At 43.8% G+C, this 23,641-nt stretch overlaps 1 long non-coding RNA gene across 2 annotated transcripts in view; it reads right to left on the bottom strand.

The window, feature by feature from the left end:
• Positions 1-309: 309 nt before the first annotated feature.
• LOC147917436 (uncharacterized) overlaps positions 310-23,641 on the bottom strand; it is a 68,754-nt gene continuing 45,422 nt past the window's right edge. The window contains exon 4 of one of the 2 annotated variants that reach the window (XR_015551703.1): positions 310-701. This is a non-coding gene — a long non-coding RNA (uncharacterized LOC147917436). Of the gene's footprint in view, positions 702-8,451; positions 8,961-23,641 lie in introns of those variants that run through there. The other variant, XR_015551702.1, reaches the window with a different exon arrangement.

Genomic DNA, 23,641 nt, shown 5'->3' with positions numbered 1-23,641 from the left:
GAAACCACAACTACTTGTAAAGATGATGTTTTCTGGCTTTTGATTTGGGAGTCTTTGCCAGAAAACGACTGAGGTATACACCAGGTTAACACACTCGTCCACAAACCAAGTGAACATAGTCAGGAGCAAACTTTCTGTAACTGGTTTCAACTGGACTGCTCTTCTTTCTAAGGAAAAATCTGTATCACCTTCAATTCAGTAGAGTTGTGTTTTTTTAACTCAAATAAAAAGCATGACAAAGAATTAACAGATTTAGATTAGATTTTTATTATTAGATTTTTTAAATCTTACAAATTACAAAAAAAGGATATACAACACACAAGAAAAATAAAGGACATAATTTTTAAATGGCCAACAATTATTTGAAAGGATGTTTAACTTTATTAAGAATCTAGGGTGTCAAAATTACAACAACTATGAGATACCATTTTTCACTTGTCAAGTTGGAAACAAATTATTATTTTTTTGTGTGTGAGGAGATCAGCCCTGTGCTAACATCTGCCAATCCTCCTTTTTTTTTTGCAGAGGAAGACTGGCCCTAGGCTAATATCCCTGCCCATCTTCCTCCACTTTATATGGGATGCCGCCACAGCATGGCTTGCCAAGCAGTGCGTGGGTGCGCGCCCTGGATCCCAACCGGCGAACCCTGGGCCACGCAGCGGAGCACACGCACTTAACCGCTTGAGCCACCGGGCTCGCCCCTGGAAAAAAATTTTTAAATAATAACATTTAGTATTGGGGAATGTATATAAAAATAAGTACAATTGTATACACTGCCGGTATAAATTGATTCAATCTTGCTGCAAGAATTTATGTGTGCGCATGTGTTTTTAAGACTTAAAAGAGTGTGTATTCTTTGCTTTAGCAACTAGATATCTAGAAATTTATCTAAGAAATCATCATAGATGTGCTCAAAATATAGCTACAAGGATATTCATTAGAGAGCTACATACATTGTCAAAAACTTGGAGACAGCCTAGATGTACAATAGAGAATTGTTTAAATTCTTTATAAAATGTTCATATGACAGCACACCACACAGAAGCAGAAGAATATTTGATGTTCACAATACATTAAGTAAGAAAGATTTCAGCGCTACTTACTGCGCTATTTCACCAAAAACAATAGAAAAGAAATCATGCTATCAGGGGTTATGTTTGGGAATTGGGATTATTCGTGATTTTTAATTTATTCTCATTGTTAACTTGTCTTCTATAATGTTCTTATTACTACTTCCATTAAACAGCTGGTATTGAGATATAATTTGCATATCATACAACTATGTTATTACTTTTATAATTAGGACAAAATCAATAAAATTATTCTTACCAATTGAGGTAAAGCTTTTGGGGACAAACATTTCATTAATAGTTCATCTCAATTATTTTAACATCAAGTTCATAGCCAACATCTGTACAGCACTTTGCAGTTTACAACGCACCTGTAACAAGGTTACAGGTTTGCACGAGGGTCTTCTAGCCAAGTGGACCTCACTACAGACGAACAACTGGTGACCTATACCTGTTACAGCGCAAGTAATTAAATCTTGTTGGGCTCTCTGCTCCCTCCTAATGGAAACTACCCTGTGACTAAGACAGCAGACACAGCCTTATTTTATGTCATGTCCTCTTTCTGATACACTGTGGGTCTTCATAGAAATCCCACCATGACTCATACCAACGAGAGATGGAATACAACATCCATCTTTAGCCATTATTGTTCTCTTTACATCGAAGATTCACAACCACGCAGGAGGTGCAAAACTCTGGCAGCCATCGACACATCTGAATACGTGACTTCTATGTTCATTTCATTTTCCATTAACACACATAACTACCTTATTAAATGTGAATAAATTCTGCATTCAGACACACCTAAAATGTTGGCCAATTCCTCACTGGAAGGATCTCAGTGATGCTGGGAACCTTGAAGTGGGGGGTTGGGGCGGTTTGCACGCTTTTGGTTGCCAGGGGACACTTACTGTCTGCAGGTTAAGCTCTCAGAAAGAGCCCAAGTGTGGAAAAACAAGGGTTAGTACAAGGGTTAAATGAAAGTGAAATCACGCCGACCCAGAAATGCAAATCAACGTGCCTCAGCCCTCTGAAGAACTCGCGGAGCCGGAGCACTCCGTTCTTCCTTCAGATTACCTCGTGTCCCCAGAGAGGCTCCGGCGATTTAGAGAAAAGAGATGAAATGTGGAGGGAAGCAACAGACAGCAGCAGCAGAATCTAATTTTATTTGAGAAGCATCTCCACAATTTATAGTGGACTTCTCACAGGGAAAAAAAAAAGCAGTTTTGAAGTTTATTTCCCTTTCTTTACATTGCTTTTACTACCTTTACCAGTCCAAATTCAAAGCTCAAAATTAGAGGTGATTTTAAAACTATATCTTAACTTCCAATCATAAAAGTAAGAGCAAGCAAGCTTAGAGATTTATCATTCTCATCTGCATTTTGTTCTACAAAGTTGCAAAGTGTGCAGGAAGCTCTTGGCTGCTGATAGAAGGCTCCCTAAATATAAATTTCAGGTAAATAATGTCATGGTTCTCATCACTAATGGAATTAGGAGGGAGAGAGGAAGGGAGGATGCAGGAGGGAGAAAAGAGGTGGGGGAAGAGAAGAGAGACGACAAGTTAAAGAAGAAGAAGAAACGAGTGCAGATTTAAAAGAAAAAGAACAGAGACAAAGGTTAGCCAGGGTCTCATAATTAGGGGGGAAAAACATCAAACCAGGTAAGCCAAGGAGAGATGGCAGAGGGCTTCAAATGCGGATGGAGGGCCAAACAGCCTGGGCTTGAACGAAGGCTCCATACTTCATTTCTGGTGACTTGAGGTGAATTACTTAACCTCCTGAAGGCTTGTGTTGAGAGACATTACTTGTGAGAATCTACGCAAAGTGCCCAGAATGGTGCTGGGCCAGAGCGAGTGTTCCATGACCACAAGCTCAATCGACAACCCCTTCCTGTACATCCCAGGCCCAGAAGGAGGCATGAGCCAGACTCTCAACCTCTACCTTCCTCTGTCTCCACACCTGAGGTCATTTGATAATAATGACCATCTGGGGGCTGGTAACACACTGAAGACAGGGAACGCTGAACTTTTGAGTTCAAATCTCTGTTCTGTCACTTGCCAGCTGTTAGTGCATTATTCATGCAACAAACACTAAACAACTGTTCACTACCTTCAGGTTCTGGGCCAGGGTCTGGTGAATGAAAACTGACATGGTTCGTGCCCTCCTGCAGCTTACAGGCTCATGGGAGAGCCAGAGAGTAATCAAATAATTAAGCAAGTAAATATAAAATTAAATCTATGAAAGAGAGCACACAATGCCACAGAAGTACATAAAGTCCCTTGAGGAGGACACTATTGAGCTGAGCTCTGTCAGCTCAGAAGGCATCAATGTAGACTGTGAAAGGGAAGGGAGGAACGTTCTAGGCTGAGGGAATAGTCGGTCTAGAGGAAGCCCAGAAAATGAAAAGAGACTGGAGCAGTCATCGGGGCCAGACCAGGCAGGGCGTGGTAGGCAGGGTTAAGGACTTTGGTCCTTACTCTGAGAGTGAATAAAAAAATCAATGGAGGATTTTTAATCAGGAAAATGACATGATCATGTGTGACTTTGGAGAAGACCACTCAAGCTGTGGTGTGGGGAACAGATTTAAGGAGGGCAAGGCGGACAATTGAGGAAGCCCCTGAGCTGTCCACGGAGAGCACAGGGTGGCTGGGGCTGGAATGGAAGCTGTGCAGGGCATCTACAGATGGGTGGACATGACATCAGCAGGACTTGGAAGTTGGACATAGAGGAGGATTTCTCGCTGGAGGAACTGGATGCTAAAATTTTCATTCACAAAGATAGGGAGCTCTGGGAGAAGGCCATTTGCGGGAGGCTTGCTCATAGGTTTAGTTTGAGGCATGTTTACTTATGTGGCCTTGGGGAAGCCATTTAGCCTCTCTAAGCCTTGAAATCCTGTGAGGATTAAATGAGATCATATGCATGAATGTCTGGCTACTGAGAGTAGATGCTCCGTACATGGTAGCTAGTGTGTGTATTGGGATCTTAGACAAACACTGAAGCAACTTTGCCTCGGCCTTCCAGAGAGGGTCAAGGTCTTTCACTTTACAGTTCAGATTTCATCTTTCTTGATGCAGTATGTGATCCCCAAATACAAGATCCTAAAGTAGAATGCCTCACCCGAGCACAAAGTAAATCAGGATCCTTGGATCCACTGGAGAGGAATTCACATTTGTTTAAGAGGAGATTCCTTGATCTGCCCTTTTTACATAAATTATTATAAGTCAAGTTCTGAGACTTGTACACATGGTACTCTCTCTCTTGGTCCTCTTGCATAGAGAAACCTGCATTTGATAGTCCAATTTATGAACTTTTAAGATAAATATATAATATATACTTAAGAAATATTTCTTAAGCACCTCCTTTATATAATGAACTATGGAAGACAAAGACATGAGACACATTCCTTGTTCTTAAGGAGTCTGAGGTCTGGTGGGAGTCACCCACGCCTACTGAAATGCCATGAGGAAGTGTGCAATAACAGAGAGCGGGGACCAGAACTCTCAAGTCTGGAAACACCAGATCATAAGTGTCAATTGGAAACTGAAACATAAGGGCTGCTTTCAAATGCTATGCCAGCCCCATGGTTTTGGTAGTGAAGTGTCCTACTTAAGTTTGGGGTCTGGAAAACCAGCTGGATGGGTACTGTCTCAAACCCATGACAGAACAAAAGATAAAGGAACTATCATGTCTGGATGTAATATACATAGACAGCCAAAAATCATTATTAAATTGAATTTTTTTGGGGGGAGGAGAGATCTGAAGTGCTAAGTCTAAAGAAAAAGAGTATTTGCGAAAGAGAAAGAATTTCTATTAAATCTAATTAGAGAACTACTTGTACAGCCAGGGAAGTCATGGATATTATGTCACATGGTTGACACCACAGTTTTGTCTCGTAAAAGTAACTTGAAAAAAATCCACAAAATTCTGCTGGGCACTAGGTCTGCTAACCACCTTCCAGTGTCAGCTCTCTAAGGAACAGCAAACTCAAGGAGCCAGCTTAACTCACATGTTCTTGCACTTTGTAAAATTTCTTCTGAAATTTAAATTAAAACCAATTCTTCAGTAATGATCTTTATTTTCATCTATATAGCAATTTACACATGCCATTTATTTTCTGTCTGCCATGAGATTGGGAAACTAGGCATTATTAAACATAAAGCAAATTAATTCTAGGAATTTCCAAAATCAAAGACTATTCCTGGAACATCTTTACGTCAGGGAAACTTGAGAGTAAGTCCTAGAGGGTCCACTTTCCAGACGGTCTTGTCTTCCAATAACTGAAATGATTAACGCCTGAATATTCACTGAATTGCTTGAAATAAGAGTTTAGCCTTTAGCTAATAGGTTTTGTCAGTTAGTCTCCTGAGTTAATCCAAAACAAGTTATTGGTTTAAACTTCCCCTTCTAGCAGTCTGGTTGCCATTAAGCAGAAAAAGTAATTCTATTAACGGAAAAATGCATGTCCAACACATTCTCTAAGACCCAACTCAAACGTCAGCTCCATTACCGCCTCCCAGGTCTTTGTACACAGCTCTTTCAGATTCTTTGTGACATTGAATGGAAATTGTTTCCAGTACCCATCTGTTCTTCTACACTGTGAGCTCCTCAAGGGCAATGACAGGGGCATAGGCATTTTTGTGACTTAATGCCTGACACATAGTAGGCATCCAATCTGAATTAAAAATGAACAAAAGTCAAACAGGGAGAAAACACGAAAATACAATAGAGAGACAAGTGGCCCAGAGAAGTAACAAAATTGCACCCCTTACAAGGTCATACATAAAGAGAAGGGCAATGAAAACCACTGGAGTTACGGTGACACGTCCAGGAGGCTGCTGAAGAAGCTGGCTGTCAACCAAGGACCTGGGCGTGAGAGCCTGTCATTTCTCCCCGTAGCCTGTTGCCTCCTTTGAAGGTGATCTTGCCTTGCTACTTCCCCTTGGGCCTGGCTCACTGGTCAAGGGGCTGGAACAACTCCAGAAGCTGGGTGTGTTGTCTGAGGCGAGTCCCAGGCTCCCGCCCAAGTAATACGTGTGTGGCTGTGGATGAGGTCCTTGCTGTTGTCTTTTGTTTGTTGAGTTTTAATGGTGAATGGAAGGGAAGAGGTCTTAAAGGCAAAGGTGCCTACAAATGAACAATGCAGTCTCTGAACAAGCCAGGTGCTTGAGGAATAAATCCAGTTGCACAACTCCCTCAAGATACACCATAAATTTGTATCACCCCCATTATGCAAGCCTTTATCAAAGCAGGATGGGAGGGGGGTAGAAATTCTATACCCAAACAGGAGTTAAGATGAAATGCTTACATCTTTTGACTTTGATGCTTTTTAAAGGAAATTTGGATCTTTGTAAACACTCCTGGGGGTTGTTTTTATAAACATGATTTTTAAAGCAATCTTTTAGATTAGACATGGATAAATAGCACCAGAAAAGTTATACAATGTTTTAATGTCCAAATTTAGTCTTCATCTTAGCAAGCTTAAACTCTTAATTCTATGAACAGACACTCTTGAAAAAATTTTCTTCATTTTTTTAATCAGGAATCATCAAATTTTAGAGCTGGAAGGGACATCGTCAGTCATCTGGTCCAATACACACACCTGGACTCTCCCTGCTATGCAGAAGTAGAAAGAATCAAGTTTTTCACTGTCAAGAATAAACTTTTGTGCTGACATGAATCTAATCAACAGGATTTGATTACTGATTACTGAAAGGTAGTATTTCCCAAACGTATTTCATATAAAACTAGAGACTTCTGAGATAATTTTTTTAGAAAGATTCTGGGATCAAATAAGTTTTACAAGTACAGGGCTAAACAAAGTTTAACAAGCTCTTTTTGTTTTTACTTTAAACTGTCAGACTTCTCAGAACTTGTAATATACCAATATGTACATCACGATTATCCAAGAAGGAGGTAAAGTATACAATGTAAAGGAGCCTGAAACTCCTTTTCCCCCAGGACCTATCCATTGTGTCATAAGATGCTAGTGTTCAGTAGAACACAGTTTAGAAAACCAGCTACAAAGTTTTCAGCTATAATGAACATCTGTAATTTATAGTAGCTATTGGCTTTTATTCACAGAGATAGAATATAAATTTGTCCTTGAGCTTCCTAGTAGCCAATGCAAAAAGCATTCATGATATATCAATGATCATATAAAAATTCCATGGCATTCATCAGATGAAAACAAACCGGTTGTTCCAGAAGCACCAGCTATTCCTGGTACTTAGAACTGAAAGACATGGCCCTCAAGGGTCTTCATATAGAGGATCAGGATGACATCCTCATTAACACCCCCTTCAGTGCATAAAATAGAGTTTCATAGGCAATCTTATAACATGCTTTTCTGGAGACAGATAGCATATTGCCACAGTGCAGTTTAGCAGAAACGCTTTACAAGGGGTCACATCATGTTTCTCATAGGCATAGCTCCTAATTATCTAACTTAACCCAGGACTCTAGTCCCACTCTGCCCCTAACTAACTATGCCTGTCTCCAAGGGTGAATCATTTGCCTGCTCTGGGGTTGAACCAGATGAACCCTGAAGTCCAGCTTCAGAATGCTAAAAGTCCATAGGATTTATAACTTTGTTTTTCAGAAAAATATCAAGCTTCCAGTCTCCTTTGCAAGTGTGAATTGATCCTCGTAGGTATCTGTACCTTTAGCTTACTTACACTCATAAGGGATACGTTTAACACATCACGACAGCCTTAAGCCATGGTAATGTGTCAGAAATTTGGAAGAACAAAAAGAAAAAGGGAGAAACTAAGAAAAGAAGTGGGAGAGTGCCAAAAATAATTTTATCTACTTGAAGATTTTTCTTTAAATCATCCTTAGTTTCTTTAGGAGACTTTAATAATAATGATGGCAATAATAATCATAATAATTTGCTCTAAATCAGCCTATAGTTTCTTAGGAAATAATATAGTGGTAGTGGTAATAGGAACAGAAGCCGCAGCAGCTAACATTATCTGGTGCTTCCTACATACCGGGCCCATGGTGAGTGTTAGACGTAATCACTCTTCTAATGCTCACAGTAACACAAAGAGGTAGATACAATTCCCATCCTATTTCACAAATGAGGGAACTGTGACTCTAAGGGGTGGATTAACTTGCCTAAAGCCTGTGAGGAGGAGCAGCAGATCCAGAACTCGAGCTGGCTCTCAAGTCCGCGGCTCACCCAGAACACACTGCAGCCTCCAGTAGACTACTGACCGGCTGCAAGGCAGCCTCTCTCCAGCCATATACTAGATATTAGAGAGAGCACCCCTCCTCTCGAAGTAAGACTTTGTCGAAGAGGAGATGTGGGGCTTTCTAAGAAAAGCGGCTCCATAAACACAGAGAACAATGAAGATTTTAATAATCAATGATTATTACCCAAATATTAATACAACAGAAAACAATTCTGCAGTTGCCTGAAAAATTGTAGGAGGTTTCCACTGTAATAATACAGCTGTCAGGAGTCATCTCCTTTGGTAAAACTTGAACAAACACACTGTCCTAAAATTCCCCGGAGTTCAGATCGCAAAGGGGTGGAGGGCAAACTGTCCTGGGGACAAAGGGAGGCCGTCTCAGATGTGCAGCTTCTGTACAGGCCCACGGTCCCCAGGCTGTCTTCCTCCCAGTCAACATGAAATACTACAGTCTGCTCCAACACCTCTTCTTCCTTCCAGCCCTCTTCCCCTCCCCACCAGCACATATTTTCCTGTTTGGAGATGTAGGAGAGGAGGGTATTTGAAATCGTCTAGCACCACCCTAACATATAATCCATGTTGTAATCACACATCAAGGAATCCCATCTCATACTTCTAATTACTTTTCATCAGAGGATCTCAAAGCACTTTTCAAACAGTAATTAATCTTCTCTTCTTATGTATTTTCCTCCTAAGAGCTGAAAGGAGAAACACAACAATTATATGTCTTACTCACTAAATACTACGAACATTTCTCTTGAAACCCTTAAGCCAAACACACACATACATATGCACACACAGAAAGAGAATTTTTTTAAATGGTGACAAGGCAGTGGAATTCTTCATGTCCTATCCTGTGCTCACAGCAGGGGTGGAGCCCATGTCATCTGTACACCATAAGTGTTAACGATGACATAAAATTTTCCAGTATATCAGCAATAAAATGAGAATCCCTTTCCATTTGTGAAGTTGCCTGCCTCATTTTATTAATCTATCTTCTCTGAGCCACACATGCCCTGACTAGTACAGGTGGTTTTAGCAAAGCCACCCTTTTCTCATCTCCCAGCCCGTTTTGTAGTCCTGAAGTGCAGAACTTCCTCCAACAAGAACTGTGCATTTCAGAATGGGTGAATTGGTTCTTAAAATTTGGCTACTTTCGAAATTTTAATGAGACTTGCTTGGTTCTCTCAAGTGAACTGCAAACCCACGGTAATTTTCTTAATGAACACAGACCATCTAAGAGGATAAGTTTTAAGTTAACTTTTGCTTGGTTTGTGCTGCCCCTCTTTGGTTTCTCTTCTACTTCGAGCTTTGAGTCAAAACAGCAAGACCTTGGAGAAATCGGAGAGCTGCTGTTGTCTCAACATTCTCCATGGCTTCCTTCTAGAAGCCCCACCGCCAAACCTGACATCCAGCCCCAGTGGCTCAGCCTGGCCTGAGGGGCAGCTCTGGGCCATTTCAGGGTGGTCTCTAGAAAAGGAGCTGTGTTCCCTGCAGGGCAGACTACGAGAGCCAGGAGAGCCCCTTGAGGCCCACAACTTTGCATCACCCTTAGAAGTCTCAAAAAGCCACTGCGTAGCTTGTTGTCCTACATGGTGAGCAGAATATTCTGGAAAGCAGATTTTGACTCCCTCAGCTGTGATCTGTAAGATTTAAAGGTATAAAGATATACAGGTACCTGCATATCACAATTACCACTCTAGGAAAATCATGATTTAATGTTATTCCTACCCTGCTTTTGGCATCACATAAGAATCCTGCCCTCAACTTTTCAGGGAAGGGAAGTGGGGCTTTGAGACCTGCCCAGCCCTGACTTTTGGTCTTCTTGGTGTCCCTCCACCCATCCGGAGATGCATTCTGTCTCATTGTTTTTCTTTCATTCCTCCATCCTACTAACACCCTACTCACCTAGTGTGTGCCAGGCTTTGTGCCAGAGCCAAAGCAATGAACAAAATAAACACGGGCCCTGCCCTCTTGAAGCTACAGTGTGGAGAGTGGACAGATGGTAAACAACCAGGCAAATAGCTACTTTATTCCAGAGTTGTGATACGTGCTTTCTGGAAAAGTACGGGATGCCGTGAAGGAGCACAACAGGCAGATCTACTGGAGGACACTTTTGCAAGAGCATTTGTCAGAGCATCCATCCAGAATGGTGGACCCCATGGGTGTGTGCCACAGCCAGAGCGTGCTTCTCATAGCTGCCCTCCAGCTCTGGTGAGGATTCCTTAAAAGAAAAGCAGTTGCCATTCAGGGTTTGGCTCAGAGAGAAATCTGGATTGGCATCCTGGTTTGTTTTGAATTGTAAAGAGCGTGAAGAGACTTCAAGAAGCAGCATCCTGTCACACAACTCCAGGGCACCATTCACATTACATTCTACGAATGGAGCCTCCAGAGTTGCACACACAGCTAGTTAATGACAAAGTCCGAATTTTCTAAGTAAGATTTCCAATTTGGTGGAAGAATATTCGAGCAACTGTGGATCTTCCGGAGCACTTGTCACCATTTCTCTCCCATTTCCCCTTTAAAACAACACTGGCAGACAGAGATTTCATCTCTTCTCAATAACTCTCTTCAGGAAGCATAAATTCCCCCTAATTAATTTCAGACTTTGCAGCTCTGCCGTGTGATGGTGGGCACCAGCCTGACAGGGAGCCCTACGTCTGGGTGCTGGGCCTGGCATGGCTCACAGGAGTTCACCACTGGTTCCTAGAGACCTTCACGGTGGCATGTGCCCTAAAGCAGACACATCGCACTGCCCGTGAGGAAGTGGTACATGGGCTTAGCTCCCAAAATATGTGCAACATGAGGTTTGAGAGGGCAGGCTCTGGAATCACACAGACTCGAGTATGCATCTCAGCCCTACCACTGGCTAGCTGTGTAACTTTGGGCATCATATTCAACCTCTTTGAGCCTCAGTTTCCTCATCCATAAACCTCACGTTGTGTGTGTGTGTGCATGTATGTAGATTAAATGACAAAATTCATATAAAAGATTAGTAAAGTGCCCAATACAAAGTAAACACTCTATATTTGTTAGCATAGATATATGCTATATATACATATATTAGCAAAAAAAACTATATACATATATAAAATAGCAAGTACCTATATGTCAGGCACGTGCTCAGAGTCATATGGTTATTAAGTGATAGAGTTATTTGCCAGTTTGAACCTATTTGGTCGGACTCTGGTGGCTTAACCATTCCACTGTAAATAGCACAACAAAAAGTGGGGAGGTGGGGGAGGAAAAAGAGAAGGAGGAGAATAAAAAGAAGGAGAGGAAATAAAGATAAAATAAGTAATATTTAATGGAATATTTTAAAAAATCAAAATTATGCAAAAATTCCATGATGAACAAAATTTCAAAATTTTAAATGAAGACAAGATTAGCATTACCGATTGTGTCTTTTGCCCTTAGGCTCCATTGTGACTTGGCATGACACTGAAAGCCACCATCATTTGTGGGGAAGTGTGCTGGTTTGCTTGTTCTTCCTGAGATTTGAGAATTGAAGGGCCCCGAGTGAGTGTCTGGGGCTGGCTTATAGTGGCTGGTGAGAGCCGATTCCACGAAACTCTTCCCAACTCCACATTAAGGACATCACCTTGGTAGCTTGATATCAAATATGGTGACAGTTTTTAGCAGGGAAATTGACAAAGCCCCTTTTTTTTGTCCCTGGAGATGCTGGTTTACCTACTGCAAGGCTCGTCAACTCTCTGTTTGGGAACAAATGTCATTGGCAAGGGTACAGTTTTAGAGTTGGCTGTCCTGCAGGGTACAAGTGACATTTGGGGCCAGATAAGTCTTTTTTGTGGGGGGCTGTCATGTGCATTGTGGGATGTTTAGCAGCATCATTGACCTCTACCCATTAGATGCCAGTAGCACCCCTCCATCCCCTCAGTGATGACAACCAAAACATTGCCACATGTCCCTGGTGGTGGTAGTAGGAACACGTTGCTCTTTTGAGAACCAACAGTGACCAAAGGGGACAGCCCCAGGCTGAAGAAGCCCAGATGCTCTGGAGCAGTTACTTCCAGCCCTTTCCCAGCAGGAAGAGGCAGTAGTTGGAAAGAGCCCCCCAGCCAGGAGTTTCCTGGCTCTCCGTGGAGGTTTGTCATGCCTCCCTGGGGCCTGAGGATTGGCCTCCTCAGACAAACAAACATTTGGTTAATGTGGGGGGTAATCCAAATCATGATTAGAAACAGATTACCCAGCTCGAGACTTATGTTTGGCCGGGAACAAAACCACACACACAAATCCCTACTCACTTTCCAGGAAGAGGCCTCTCTTCAACTGGGACTGGGGACAACGGCCTCTTCTTGAACTTTTAATCTTTTCACGTATTTCTCCATCCCTGTGCCTCTCCTTGAGCCACCGGCCAGGAGGCAGCTTCCAGCCAAGCCCGGAGTCTTTGAACACTCCACTGCCAGTGTGGCCAGGGTGTGTGTGCAAAGGGTAGTCACCTGCAATCAGAGGAGCCTGAAAAGTAGATTTCTGATTTTCTAATCAGCAGGACTTGGAATAAAATATGAAGCAAAATCATGTTTGGGACAGAATTAAAACTCTATAAAGAATAATTTACCACTCTTAAAAAAAAGTTGGCCAGCAATTTTTACCCACACCCTGCTGTGAGTCTCTCTCTCTCTGTCACACACACACACACACACACACACACTCATCTTGGCAGCAGCTGTACCCAGATAGTATCTTCATCCTGAACGCCTTCTTGATTCCCAACACACAGCTGTTGAGTTGGCCCTCACTCACCCTCTCCAGCTGTTGTTGCAGAATTAGAAGCTAGACAACTGAGGGAGAAGAGGCTATGCTAAGTAAAGGAGGAGAGGGTTAATGTACACTTTTCTTGGAATCTCAAGGATCCAAGGACTGTGTTGGGTAGATCAGGACTCGCCATCCAGGCACCAGAAAACACCCGTCCACCTGCCCTCACCCATGCAACTGGAAACCCAAGCCCTTCTTTAGGTGATGGAGGAAGCTAAATAATGTGCCATTTCAAGTACTACCCCTGTGATGACAACTCCCAAATCTTTATCTTCAGCCCTGACTACATTCTTCAACTCCAAATCTGAATTTCCAGTGTCATGAACTTCCAGTGGCTGAATTTCTATGTCCACATGCACATCCTCCCAGCCCCTCAAAGGCAATGTGATCTATATGAAGATCCCCATTCCCAGCCTAGCAGACCCTCATCCGGGGTTCCCCCTCTCAGTGACATCTTCCCCCCACCCGCTGCCCCCAGTATGTGCAGGCTTAAAACCTTTGGTCACCTTCAAAGCCCTCTTCTTCTCCATTCCTACATCCATTCTCTCTCTCAGATCTGCCCCTTACATTCATTTCTACAGAAACGACTCTCTCATCTAAATTACTGCACTACTCTGGCTCCTAGTCACTCTGCCTCATTTCTATCCTTAGCCTAGACACTGTTTTCTAGATAGCTCAAACTTCGTCCCCTGCTTATAAAACAGTAATGGCTCTCCTTGACCTATGACACTCCTGAACAAGTTTTTCAAGGACTGCCACGGTTTAGCCACCACTCCACTTTTCCCTCCTCATCTGACCTTGGAGCCCTCCCTATCTACCAGCCATCACACACCGCTTGTCCCTAGAGCCTGGTGAATACACCCTGCTGCTGCTCCCTCAGTAAGGACTCTCTTTCATCCTTTCTCTGACCATCAACATTGAGTCCGGGATCAAACGCTGCCTCCTCACCTGAAAAACCTGCTACCTCTACATTCCCATGATTCTCTGAGATATTATATATATACACTTAAAGAGTAGTTTACATTTCATACATTTTATATACCCTGTGCCTTAGCCAGCCCCCTCCCCTCATCCTATATATTAGCATACTGAGATACAATATCTGCATTTACTTGTTAGTTGCTCAGGAAATAGTTCAGGAATTAAAACCAATTCCCAGAAAGAACAGGCCAACTCAACAGGTGAAACCAGGGTAAGATTCACTTCAGGGGCAGCACTGAAGGGGGCAAATGTATTGCAAGAGTAATATATAAGAAGAAGAGTGTTGGGATCAGGGAGGGCAAGGGCCGACCACCCCCTTACTTTGGCAGTGAGGAAATGGAGGAGGTCCACCCCACCCCAATCTCCAGTTCTGTCGGGATCCACCACTTTCATCTGTGGAAAGAACCCTGACTCAGCAACATCCCTATGCCTGTGCTGCACCGGAGAACAAACTCAACACTGCCCTGGGGTTAAGAGTTAAGAAACCAACCTCACAGTGAGCTCACTGCGCCAAGCACACACCACAGAGCCTTTCCCCAGAGATTTCCTTAAATGTGGTAACTCGATACTAAATCTTCGCTTAGCACTGATCACATATTTAAACTGCGGTTCTCTAACTCGAAATATTATTTAAAAATAAAAGCCTCAGGGGAAAGTTGATGGGAGTAATTACAGGGAAAGCACATATCCCAAGCCAAAAGTTTCTTCGAAAACTAAAAAAAATATATCAGCCATGTTGAAGTAACTTTAGAAAAGCTGAAAAAGTGGGGAAGACAACAAATCGTTATTTTTAAAACTCATATTCAAATCTTATTCATCAAGCCTATTCACGGAACCCTCTGGATCGAATTGTCACACGACACACAGGTGGGTGGAGTTATCTTCATCTTAGAAATGAGAAGACTGAGGTTCGGGAGCATGCATAGGAGTTTACTTTGTCTCTGAACTGGCTGGTAAGCTTTTTGAGGAGAGCCCAGTACAGTTAATCTTGTAGTGTCTTCCATGGTGTCAAAGAATAGTATGTGCTCAGTAGATATTTGATGAGCTTCAAATTAAGATTTCCCGCCCTTTTGTGGAAGACATATCTTTAGTAATTTTTCTCCTCCCTATAAGCCAGAAGTCATCCCCTCTCGCCTCTGAAGACCCACATGGCAACCAGACAACGAGCACCCCAGACTTCCACCTCCAAGGAGAGTAATTGATGAGCGCCGGGTTGCACACCCTGCCACTGCCAGACCCCGCCTCCCATGGCGCTCCCAACCGATGAGGGAGTGCGGCAAGGACACCCAAGCGCGGGGTTCCTGGGAGACCCGGCACTCCTCTGACCCTCCCCTTTGGCTGGTGATCTCCTCGATGGCCTCGCTGAACTTCTCCCAAACTGCACCAGAATGTATAGGGAAATGCGGAGCAATGAGACTGAAGAGGAGGCAGGGCCCATTGCAGAGGGCCTGGTGCACCATCTCAGGAATTTGGGAGGATTATTTTTCTAGAGTGTAAGATCTTTGAAAGCAAGTGGCCCTCTTTGCTCACGCCTGGCACAAAGTAAATGCTCGCTAAATATTTGTTGAATCAATGTAGTAGAAATTAACGAGCAAATAACTCAATTTTGTTTTATTATGCCTAACATCAAGACTGTAGCAAATTAGCCAAAAGTGTCAACCAGGTAGAATCTTCTGTGCCCTGCTGGCTGACAAGACTGATGATAACAATGAAGATGCTCATTCTCAGGCATTGGTCTAATCCTTAGACATAAGCAGAGAGACACCATAGCAGTGGGCACTGTGGTGGGTAGGAGGGGGCCCTGGATCAGACTGCCTGGTTCAAATACTGGCGTTACCACCTCCTACCTGGGTGGCCTTGAGCAAGTTACCAAATGGCACCTCGTCCCAGTGTCCTCGTGTAAAACAGAGCTGATCACACTGCCCGCATTGGATGCTGGTCGGGGACTGCCAGAAGGCACTGTGTAAAGCACCCTTAGCAGGCCGCTGGGGGCAGAGCATGTTTTCAATATTGGTACCAATTGTTAGTATTCAAACGAGGTTCTCTCTGCCGAGATAAGAGAACAGTAGCAGGGAGATTTCCCAAACCAGGGTGAGTTATCACAAACCATCTGTCATCAGAACTGCGTGGGATCGCTTCTGATGCAAGAGGCCAGCTTTGGGGACCAGCTGGGTGGGCTACAAACCCTTGGGGCCCAGCCAAGAGACCATGCCCAGACACGCACTTTACACACTCGGACTCTGACTCACACACTAGTGTTTAAATATAGATCTGAACATCAGACCAGACAGTGCACCACTAATGTGTACGTATATGCAATACGCTCACAGGGCAGGCAGTGACTGGGGAAAGAAGGACATGCTGCTTCTAGATTTTCTGTCCTGGAGGGCGGAGGCTGTGCCTTTTGGCTTCATTTCAGAACAGCAAAAGGCAACAATATGAGCAGATGCAGCTTAGTTAATGCCTTCCGGGTTTGTTTTCCCATGTTGGACAATGCAGTTAGAGCCCAAGCTTAGAAGAAAATGCCTATGGAATCAAAAAGGATGAAAGGAGGAAAAATACCTGGCTCCCTCCCCAAGCCCCCATGGGACCTACCATGTTAGGTCCCAGCTGGCTCCGGCTGCCTTGGAATGGGGCAGGCTGGTTGGGATGTAATTGTCCGGGCAGAGATATGAGGTATGCGGGCCTACGTGCGCTGCAGCACGCACTACCAGACCGGGAGGGACTCTGTTTAGTGAGTGTCCATGTGATAACAACCTGGATCCTTAAGATGCCAGCTGCCTGCCAAGCTGGACGTGTTCGTGCAGTGGCATCCAGAGGTCCAGGAGACAGAATAAAGGGCCTGTTATCGACTCAGTCCTGTGTTAGCATGTCATCCTCACCAAAATAAGTATTGGACCAGGCTGGCAGAGAGGCTATATCCAGGCATCCCAGAGTCTAGAACAGAGACTGTCAAATTCCAAGGGGCTCTCTGATGGCAATTTCAATGTCAATGGTTGAACCTGGGCCATCTCATTAGGATTTGGCACTTGGGCTCATACCTTCTTAAGAATATTCTTTTTCATGCCTCCCATTGCCACCAGGCCCCACGAATGCTGGCTCTCTTGGTGCCTTCTTCTTTAGTGCACAGCATCCCTCAAGGCCTGAAACCTTCCCTCTCCCCATTTCATTAAGACATAATAATATTAATTGTGGTCAACACATATTTACTACTTACACCAGCCGCTTACCGCTCTAAATGCTTTACATATATTTTAACTCATTTACTCATTGCAGCAACCCAATGAGATGTGTACAATTATTTTACCATTTAACAAATGAGTAAACTGAAGCATCAAGAGGTTAAATAATTTACCCAAAGTCACGTAGAGCCAGGAAGCAAGTCCAGGTAGTTTGGCTCCAGAGTTCATGTTCTTATCTATTTTGCTATAACTTCCTCTCTATCCATGACCCATTTCTTACTGATAAAAATTTTAAAAAGGCATCATATTCCTAAGTCTGTTTTTCCAGAATAAACTGTACTCCAGTGCAGAGCTAGGATTTTATAACTTCCTATTTTGTGTATAGTAAAAAATTGGGAAACGTTTACAAATTAGGAGAGGCTAGGAAGGGAAGCTGAACTGGCCAAGAACTTGATATCAGCATTAATACTGAAAAGTCTGGTGTTTTTAGCCAAGTGAGTCCTTGGGTAATGTATCTCTCTTGGTACAAACTATGCCTCAGAGTTTCTGGTTTAAGAGAGACATACCTTAGCCCAGTTGGGGGAACTGGGTGCATAGTTAGGAAAAAGCTACCAACTCACGGTTTGTTTATAGCACTGCCTCCCCACGGGGAGAAAAAGCAGCCTTGCAAATCTAAGCTCTGTGTCCAAATTGGTGAGCCGTTCCCGGGGATTTATCCCAGAAGGACCTATGGAAATGAAGGAAGGGATCGAACATTACTGGGCACTTACTCAGCTAGGATGCAACGCTCACAGAAAGCCTGGGAGTTAGTTGTAATTTTCCCCATCTTGTAGATGAGAAGACTGAGGCCCAGAGATCCTATATACTTGCCCAGGGTAAGTCTTGGTAAATCAGGACTCAAACCTCATCCAATTCCAAAAGAGGGAAAGACTCAGTCCAAGGCTAACTTTTCCAGGAGCCTTCCCTGATTCCTTGGACCCACATCAGTCCCTTTTTCTTGAAACACCTATGTTATATGTAATCTTTGCCCAATCTAGTGCTTACTAACATTGTTTCATGCTGGGCCAGTCTTATTAGCCAATCAGATTAATGTTAGGGGGCAGTGACTGTGGGTTGAATTTTATTTCAGGCTGTCCCTGGGTATTTCAGGGCAGGAAAACTGGGGGAGGAAAAGACCTAGAACCACAGCCTGGTCTCCCTGGTCAGGGTAGGCCAGTCGCTTCTTCCCCAGAAGGGGCCAGCTTGGCTTTCCAAGTTTCTAAAGTGTTAGCTGGGAATGGCTTTCATGTTACTCTTGCCCTCCTTTGTCAGTCTCTTTAAAACTCCTTGCAGCTGAGTCCAGACATTGCAAACCATCCCTCAAAGTAAGTAACTCTTGCTGCATTGCTGCTGTGTCATTGGCTTTGGCACAGGAGGAAAGGTAGCTGAGTTTTCAGTCCTGCTCCTGCTCTGCTACAGCCCGCCATGCTGCAGGCCCCTCCTCCTGGTGTGGCACCAACCAACGTGAGACCCAAGATCTAATCTCGACCCTTCCTGGACCCCAAACACTTCAGACTAGAAATAATGGCACATGGCAGGCACACTCAGACATGCTTGTGTCACCACCAATCAAAGCCAAGATATATTTCAGGAGAATTTACAAGGCAAAAGGCACCCTCTAATTTAACAAAAAAACCAAGAGGGCTGGGTGTTTCCTTTCTTTCCCAAAGCAAAGACACAAAAGCTTTTCTCATATTAAAAGAATCTGAACCCACCCAACCTGCTTCTCTCCTCTCAGTCAACACGTACATCAAAAACAGGGACCAGGACACACTGAGTCATGTATGAAAGGCAACACGAGGAGGGTATCATCTCTGTCCCATCACCTCTCCAGGATATGGGACAGCGAGGGGGTTGTCAGCTGTCTGCTTCAAAAGCGAGTAGGGCGGCAGGCTGCTCCATGTCCCCTAGGAACCTCACACCATGATTTACTACAAACACAGAGCAGGGGCCAGCAGAGACAGCTCTAGGATAAGATGGTGAAGACTTCAGTTCTAGGCCCTTCCTGATGCCTCTCAGCTACTTGGATCTCCCTACTTTAAGACAGATAAGAGGCCATCTTATGCTCAGCCGTTTTCTGATCCCACCTTTTTTCATTAAAACTTCTCTGTCCAGTGTGCTGTTCCCTCTCTGCTTTCTAAAGGACAACCCCTCTGGTCAGTGACTCCACAGGAATATGTCAGTGTATTCTCCTGTATTACCAGGCAGTGATTGCCAGCCTCTCTCTTCGCCTCCTAGGTTATATGAGCATCTAAAATGCAGGTAACTTTCTTAAGTGAGACTCACAATTCTAGCCTCATTCCAGACTAGTGAGGTGTGAGCTGTGGTTCCCCTCATATCCTCATTTCTCAGCTGCTTCCTCCTCATGCTCTACGGTCTGTTGGGCGGGACGTTCGCTAGGGCAGGAGTTCTAGGTGATAACTACCACTTCTCCTGCTACCCCCTGCCCCTCCTGTAATTGCAGTCCCCTCCAATTTCATCTCGACTCTGGCTACTCTTGGGGCAGTGCTTCTCCAGGGATGTGTGTGCTCTTTGGTCAAAACGGAAAAGGAACTGGAGACAGTTGCCTTGCCCTCCTCCTCCCTGGCACTGTCCCCATCTCTCCACAGGTCACCCACCATCTCTGTGGGAAGGAAGGTGCCAGAACTGCCCTTCAGAGGCCACAGAACTAGCTCAGAGCTTCTTGAATGATCTGTGATAAAGGGCCAGTTTATTTTTTTTTAATTTCCAATCTGTTATGAACTGAAACTTTTGTAAAATAAAAATGAATTACTAAAAAAGAATTTAAAATAAAAGCCATAACAAATATAAGCCCAACTTTTTTGTTATTAGATTCAATAGTCATAAAATTATTCTAGCATATTGTTACAAAAGTTTCTCAACACTTGCTCTCAGCTCCAGAGCTCGTCCCCAGACCAGCACAGTTTCAGTAGCTCTGCTCTAACTCGAGGCCTTTGCTGTTGACTTGACCACTTGGAGCCTGGACCTCTCGTCTCTTACAGATGGGAGAAAAGGCCACACCTCAGTGGCTCAGTGATGTCCCACATCTGTATATTGCAGGGACTCCTTCCTGATTCTTCCTTAGATTCTAGAAATTTCCACATTAGAATAATGCTGACTTCCTGAGGAGGAGATTGTCTGTACCTCTGACTGCTGACCTAGAGTCACCTAATCTAAAGCACCTCAGAGAGCAATGAAGGAAATGTAGGCGTGAGGAACAGGCAAACACTGGTGGGTCACTGTCTCAGGCCTTCCGGTTGGAACCAATGAGTATTTTGAAAAGCATCTTGAAAACGTGTCAAAGGTCTGAGAATTGTTATCATTGGGGCTGGTGAGTCACGGCCCAGGCTAGCAGTAATGCAAGTGCCAGCTGCCCAATCGGCTGCTATCTATTCAGCAACCTGCTCCTGGGACCATAAGGGGGGCATTCCCTAAATGGCTACGGGTAGGAAAAGAGGGCAAGCTGGTCTACAGTACTCAGGAGGGTCTGGGAAGTAACTGGGAGGGAACAGTGGCCCAGTTAAAATACTTTCTTTACTTCCCGAGGAAGCAAAGCAATCTCAGTGTCCACCATAACAAAGCACTAATTGCACTTGAGGTACAAAATTGGGTGTAATCATCCTTTAGCAGAGGAAGTTGGAAAATGAGGTAGGACATATCAGGTGGGGGATAGGACTTCATTTCCTAGTAACAATTTTAAAAACAGCTTTATTGATATATAATTGACATCCAATACACTTTACATATTTACAATGTACGATCTGACAAGCTTTGACATACGTATGAACCAGGAAAACCATTCCCACAATCACAGTGATGAGCGCACCCATCACAACCCAAAGTTTCCTGGGGCCCTTTTGTAATCCCTGCTTCCCACGCCACACACCAGGCCACCGATTTCTATCACTGTAGATTAGTTTGCATTTTCTAGAATTTTATATAAATGGAATCATACAGTATATACTCATGTTTGGTGTGACTTTTCTCACTTAGCAAAATTATTTTGAGATTCATTCATGTTGTTGTGTCTATTGTGTTGTTCATCTTTTTTACTGCTGAGTGGTCTTCCACCTCGAAGCAATTTTACATCTCATGCAAGGTTATCTTGGGACTAAGATTTTGAGGTGTTAAGGGAAGCTTATGAAGATTTGGGTTTTCCCTTAGAGTAGAGCTTGCTGCCCCTATCTTGGAAAACAAACCTTTTTTGCCTCAAAATTGAGGAAAGAACAAAGCAAAACCAGCCATTTAAGATTCTTAAATGAGAAAAGAAATTTTGCAATACGCAAGGTCTGTGGCCTAGGGGAGTAAGGAGGAAGAGACCTGAGAAGCCAGGGACCATCATTCCTGTGCAAGACACTTCTCAGGCTTCCTGACTCCCAATTTCCTGTTTGGTTTGTTTCTCCCCTGTGATAGGAAATGCTCTGAAGAGAATGTTTCCATCACAATTGTGATTTTGCTTTTGCAGTCGCTAAAAAGGAAGACTACCCTGCAACTCCATAATTAGAGTTACTCATTCATTTGTTCATTCATTCATTCATTCACTCACCAGACATGTATGAGGTGACGTCTGTCTGCTGGGCACCATGGTGGGGATACAGAGACACCCCAGAGACTTATAGGAAGTCTTGGTTCCTGCTTTCACAGAGTTATAGGGTGTGCACGCTCCATGGCTGGTTATTTTTACATCAGACTCCTTCACAATAAATGAGGGATCAGAGATGGCAGACATGCACATTGTTGGTTGCCGTACCAAAAAGTAGAGGAAACTATTTTTCTAAATAGGTGATGGTGGTGTTCCAACAGAAGAAATTTTCTTTAAAAAGCAGACCAGTATTTGTTCCCAATCCTTCTAGCAGGATTATACTAAAAGAGCACAGTGGAAAATATCAGGATATAAAATTGAGTGAGTAAGATGATTATAATAAACAAAACAATCTATTCCTTAGAAGGGAGAGGTCTAGTGGGGAAACGTCCAAAGAAAACACACTCCAAAAGTTGAAAACCACTTGTTTGGGTCTTCTTCAAATTTTCTTTAGTGAGGATTGTGCTATTAAATTTTTGAAGAATTACTTTGAAACACACTCTTCATGGGAAGTTATAGATTCTCAGCCAAAGGAAACCACAGTCAACGGTCTCAATTTGCCTGCAGTCTGGAGAGAAGCCTGGAACTATGGAGGGACTTCAGGGAAACCGGTGACAGAGGAAGAGTGAGACCCTGCAAAGGGGCTTTTGCCAGCCTGAGGGCTCCACCCTGAGGTGCAGGGAGTGAAGAAGACGTGCACATGGAAGTGGGGACCGGAGTCCCACTGGAGAGCAGGGCAGAGGCAGGCGTGAGCATATAGACAGCTTTCGAAGGCTCAGGGCCAGTGAGGCCAGGACCTGGCTGAGCAATCATGGGAAAGTAATTTCTTTGGGCCTCAGGATCCTTGTCAGTAAATGGAAAAGCAAGACTAGGTGATGTTTAAGGTCACTTCTAACTCTACACATGTAGGAATCCGAATTGTATGAATCATGTCAACATCCCTCCATTGAAGACCTTCAATGTCTGAGGCACTGTGGGTCAACAACCACAAACATCTCTTCAGCTGAGCTCACACCAATCAAAACCAATTGAACACCTGTTACTAAATGTACAGTGATGTATATTTTCTAGAAAAAGAGTTGTGCAAAAGCAGTCCCTGATTACAGCAAGGGCTAAGGGAGCAAATCTACCTCTTCTATAATGTGACAATCCATTCAGGAGGGGGACATCAGAAAAAGAATTCTCCAGAAGTCATGGAGTGGAAATTGACCTCCCCCGCCCCCCAGTGGGGAGATGCCAAGGCACTGAGAAAAGGCCTGCTGCCCTCATGGGCATCGCTGTCAGAAGAGGTATTCCATTCTTACTCCCAGAACCGTCTCCAGTTACCACTGTTGACTAAAGTTTGAGGTAAGCTGCTGTCTGTGGGTGAGAAATGTGAAAACTCACGCACAGCTGGGTGGAGCAGGAAGCTGAGGGAAGGTCAGAGAAAAATAAAAGGGGTTTCCTGTGATGAGTCACTGCCTTCTGGGAAACAATTTCAGAAGCCACCACAAAGTCCCAGCACCTGTCCAAGGCTTGTACTTTGCGCTAAAACAAAATATGGCAAACGAAGTACCGAGCCACATCTGACAGCCCACAGGCCACGCACAGGGCAAAGGTCTGAGAAAGAGCCAGGCCAGGCCAGGCACATGTGACAATTTGCACATCGCCTGCCAGAGTCTCCAGGGCACATGTGTGGGTGGGCTGAAGACTCTCAGTTCAAGTTCCCCTTTTTTTTAAATGGAGCAAACTTTATGCTGTTGTTTCCTTCAGTGGTCATAGCTTGGATTTTCAGATCAAGTTTTCTTCTTTTTTTTTCTATTGCCCTGTGATTAAGGTC

This window comes from Ceratotherium simum, chromosome 3 (assembly GCF_057802395.1).
Source record: "Ceratotherium simum simum isolate JZ-2026a chromosome 3, ASM5780239v1, whole genome shotgun sequence".
Classification (NCBI taxonomy): Eukaryota; Metazoa; Chordata; class Mammalia; order Perissodactyla; family Rhinocerotidae; genus Ceratotherium; species Ceratotherium simum.
Note: the sequence above shows the minus strand (reverse complement) of the source record. Positions and strands in the feature narration are given on the sequence as shown.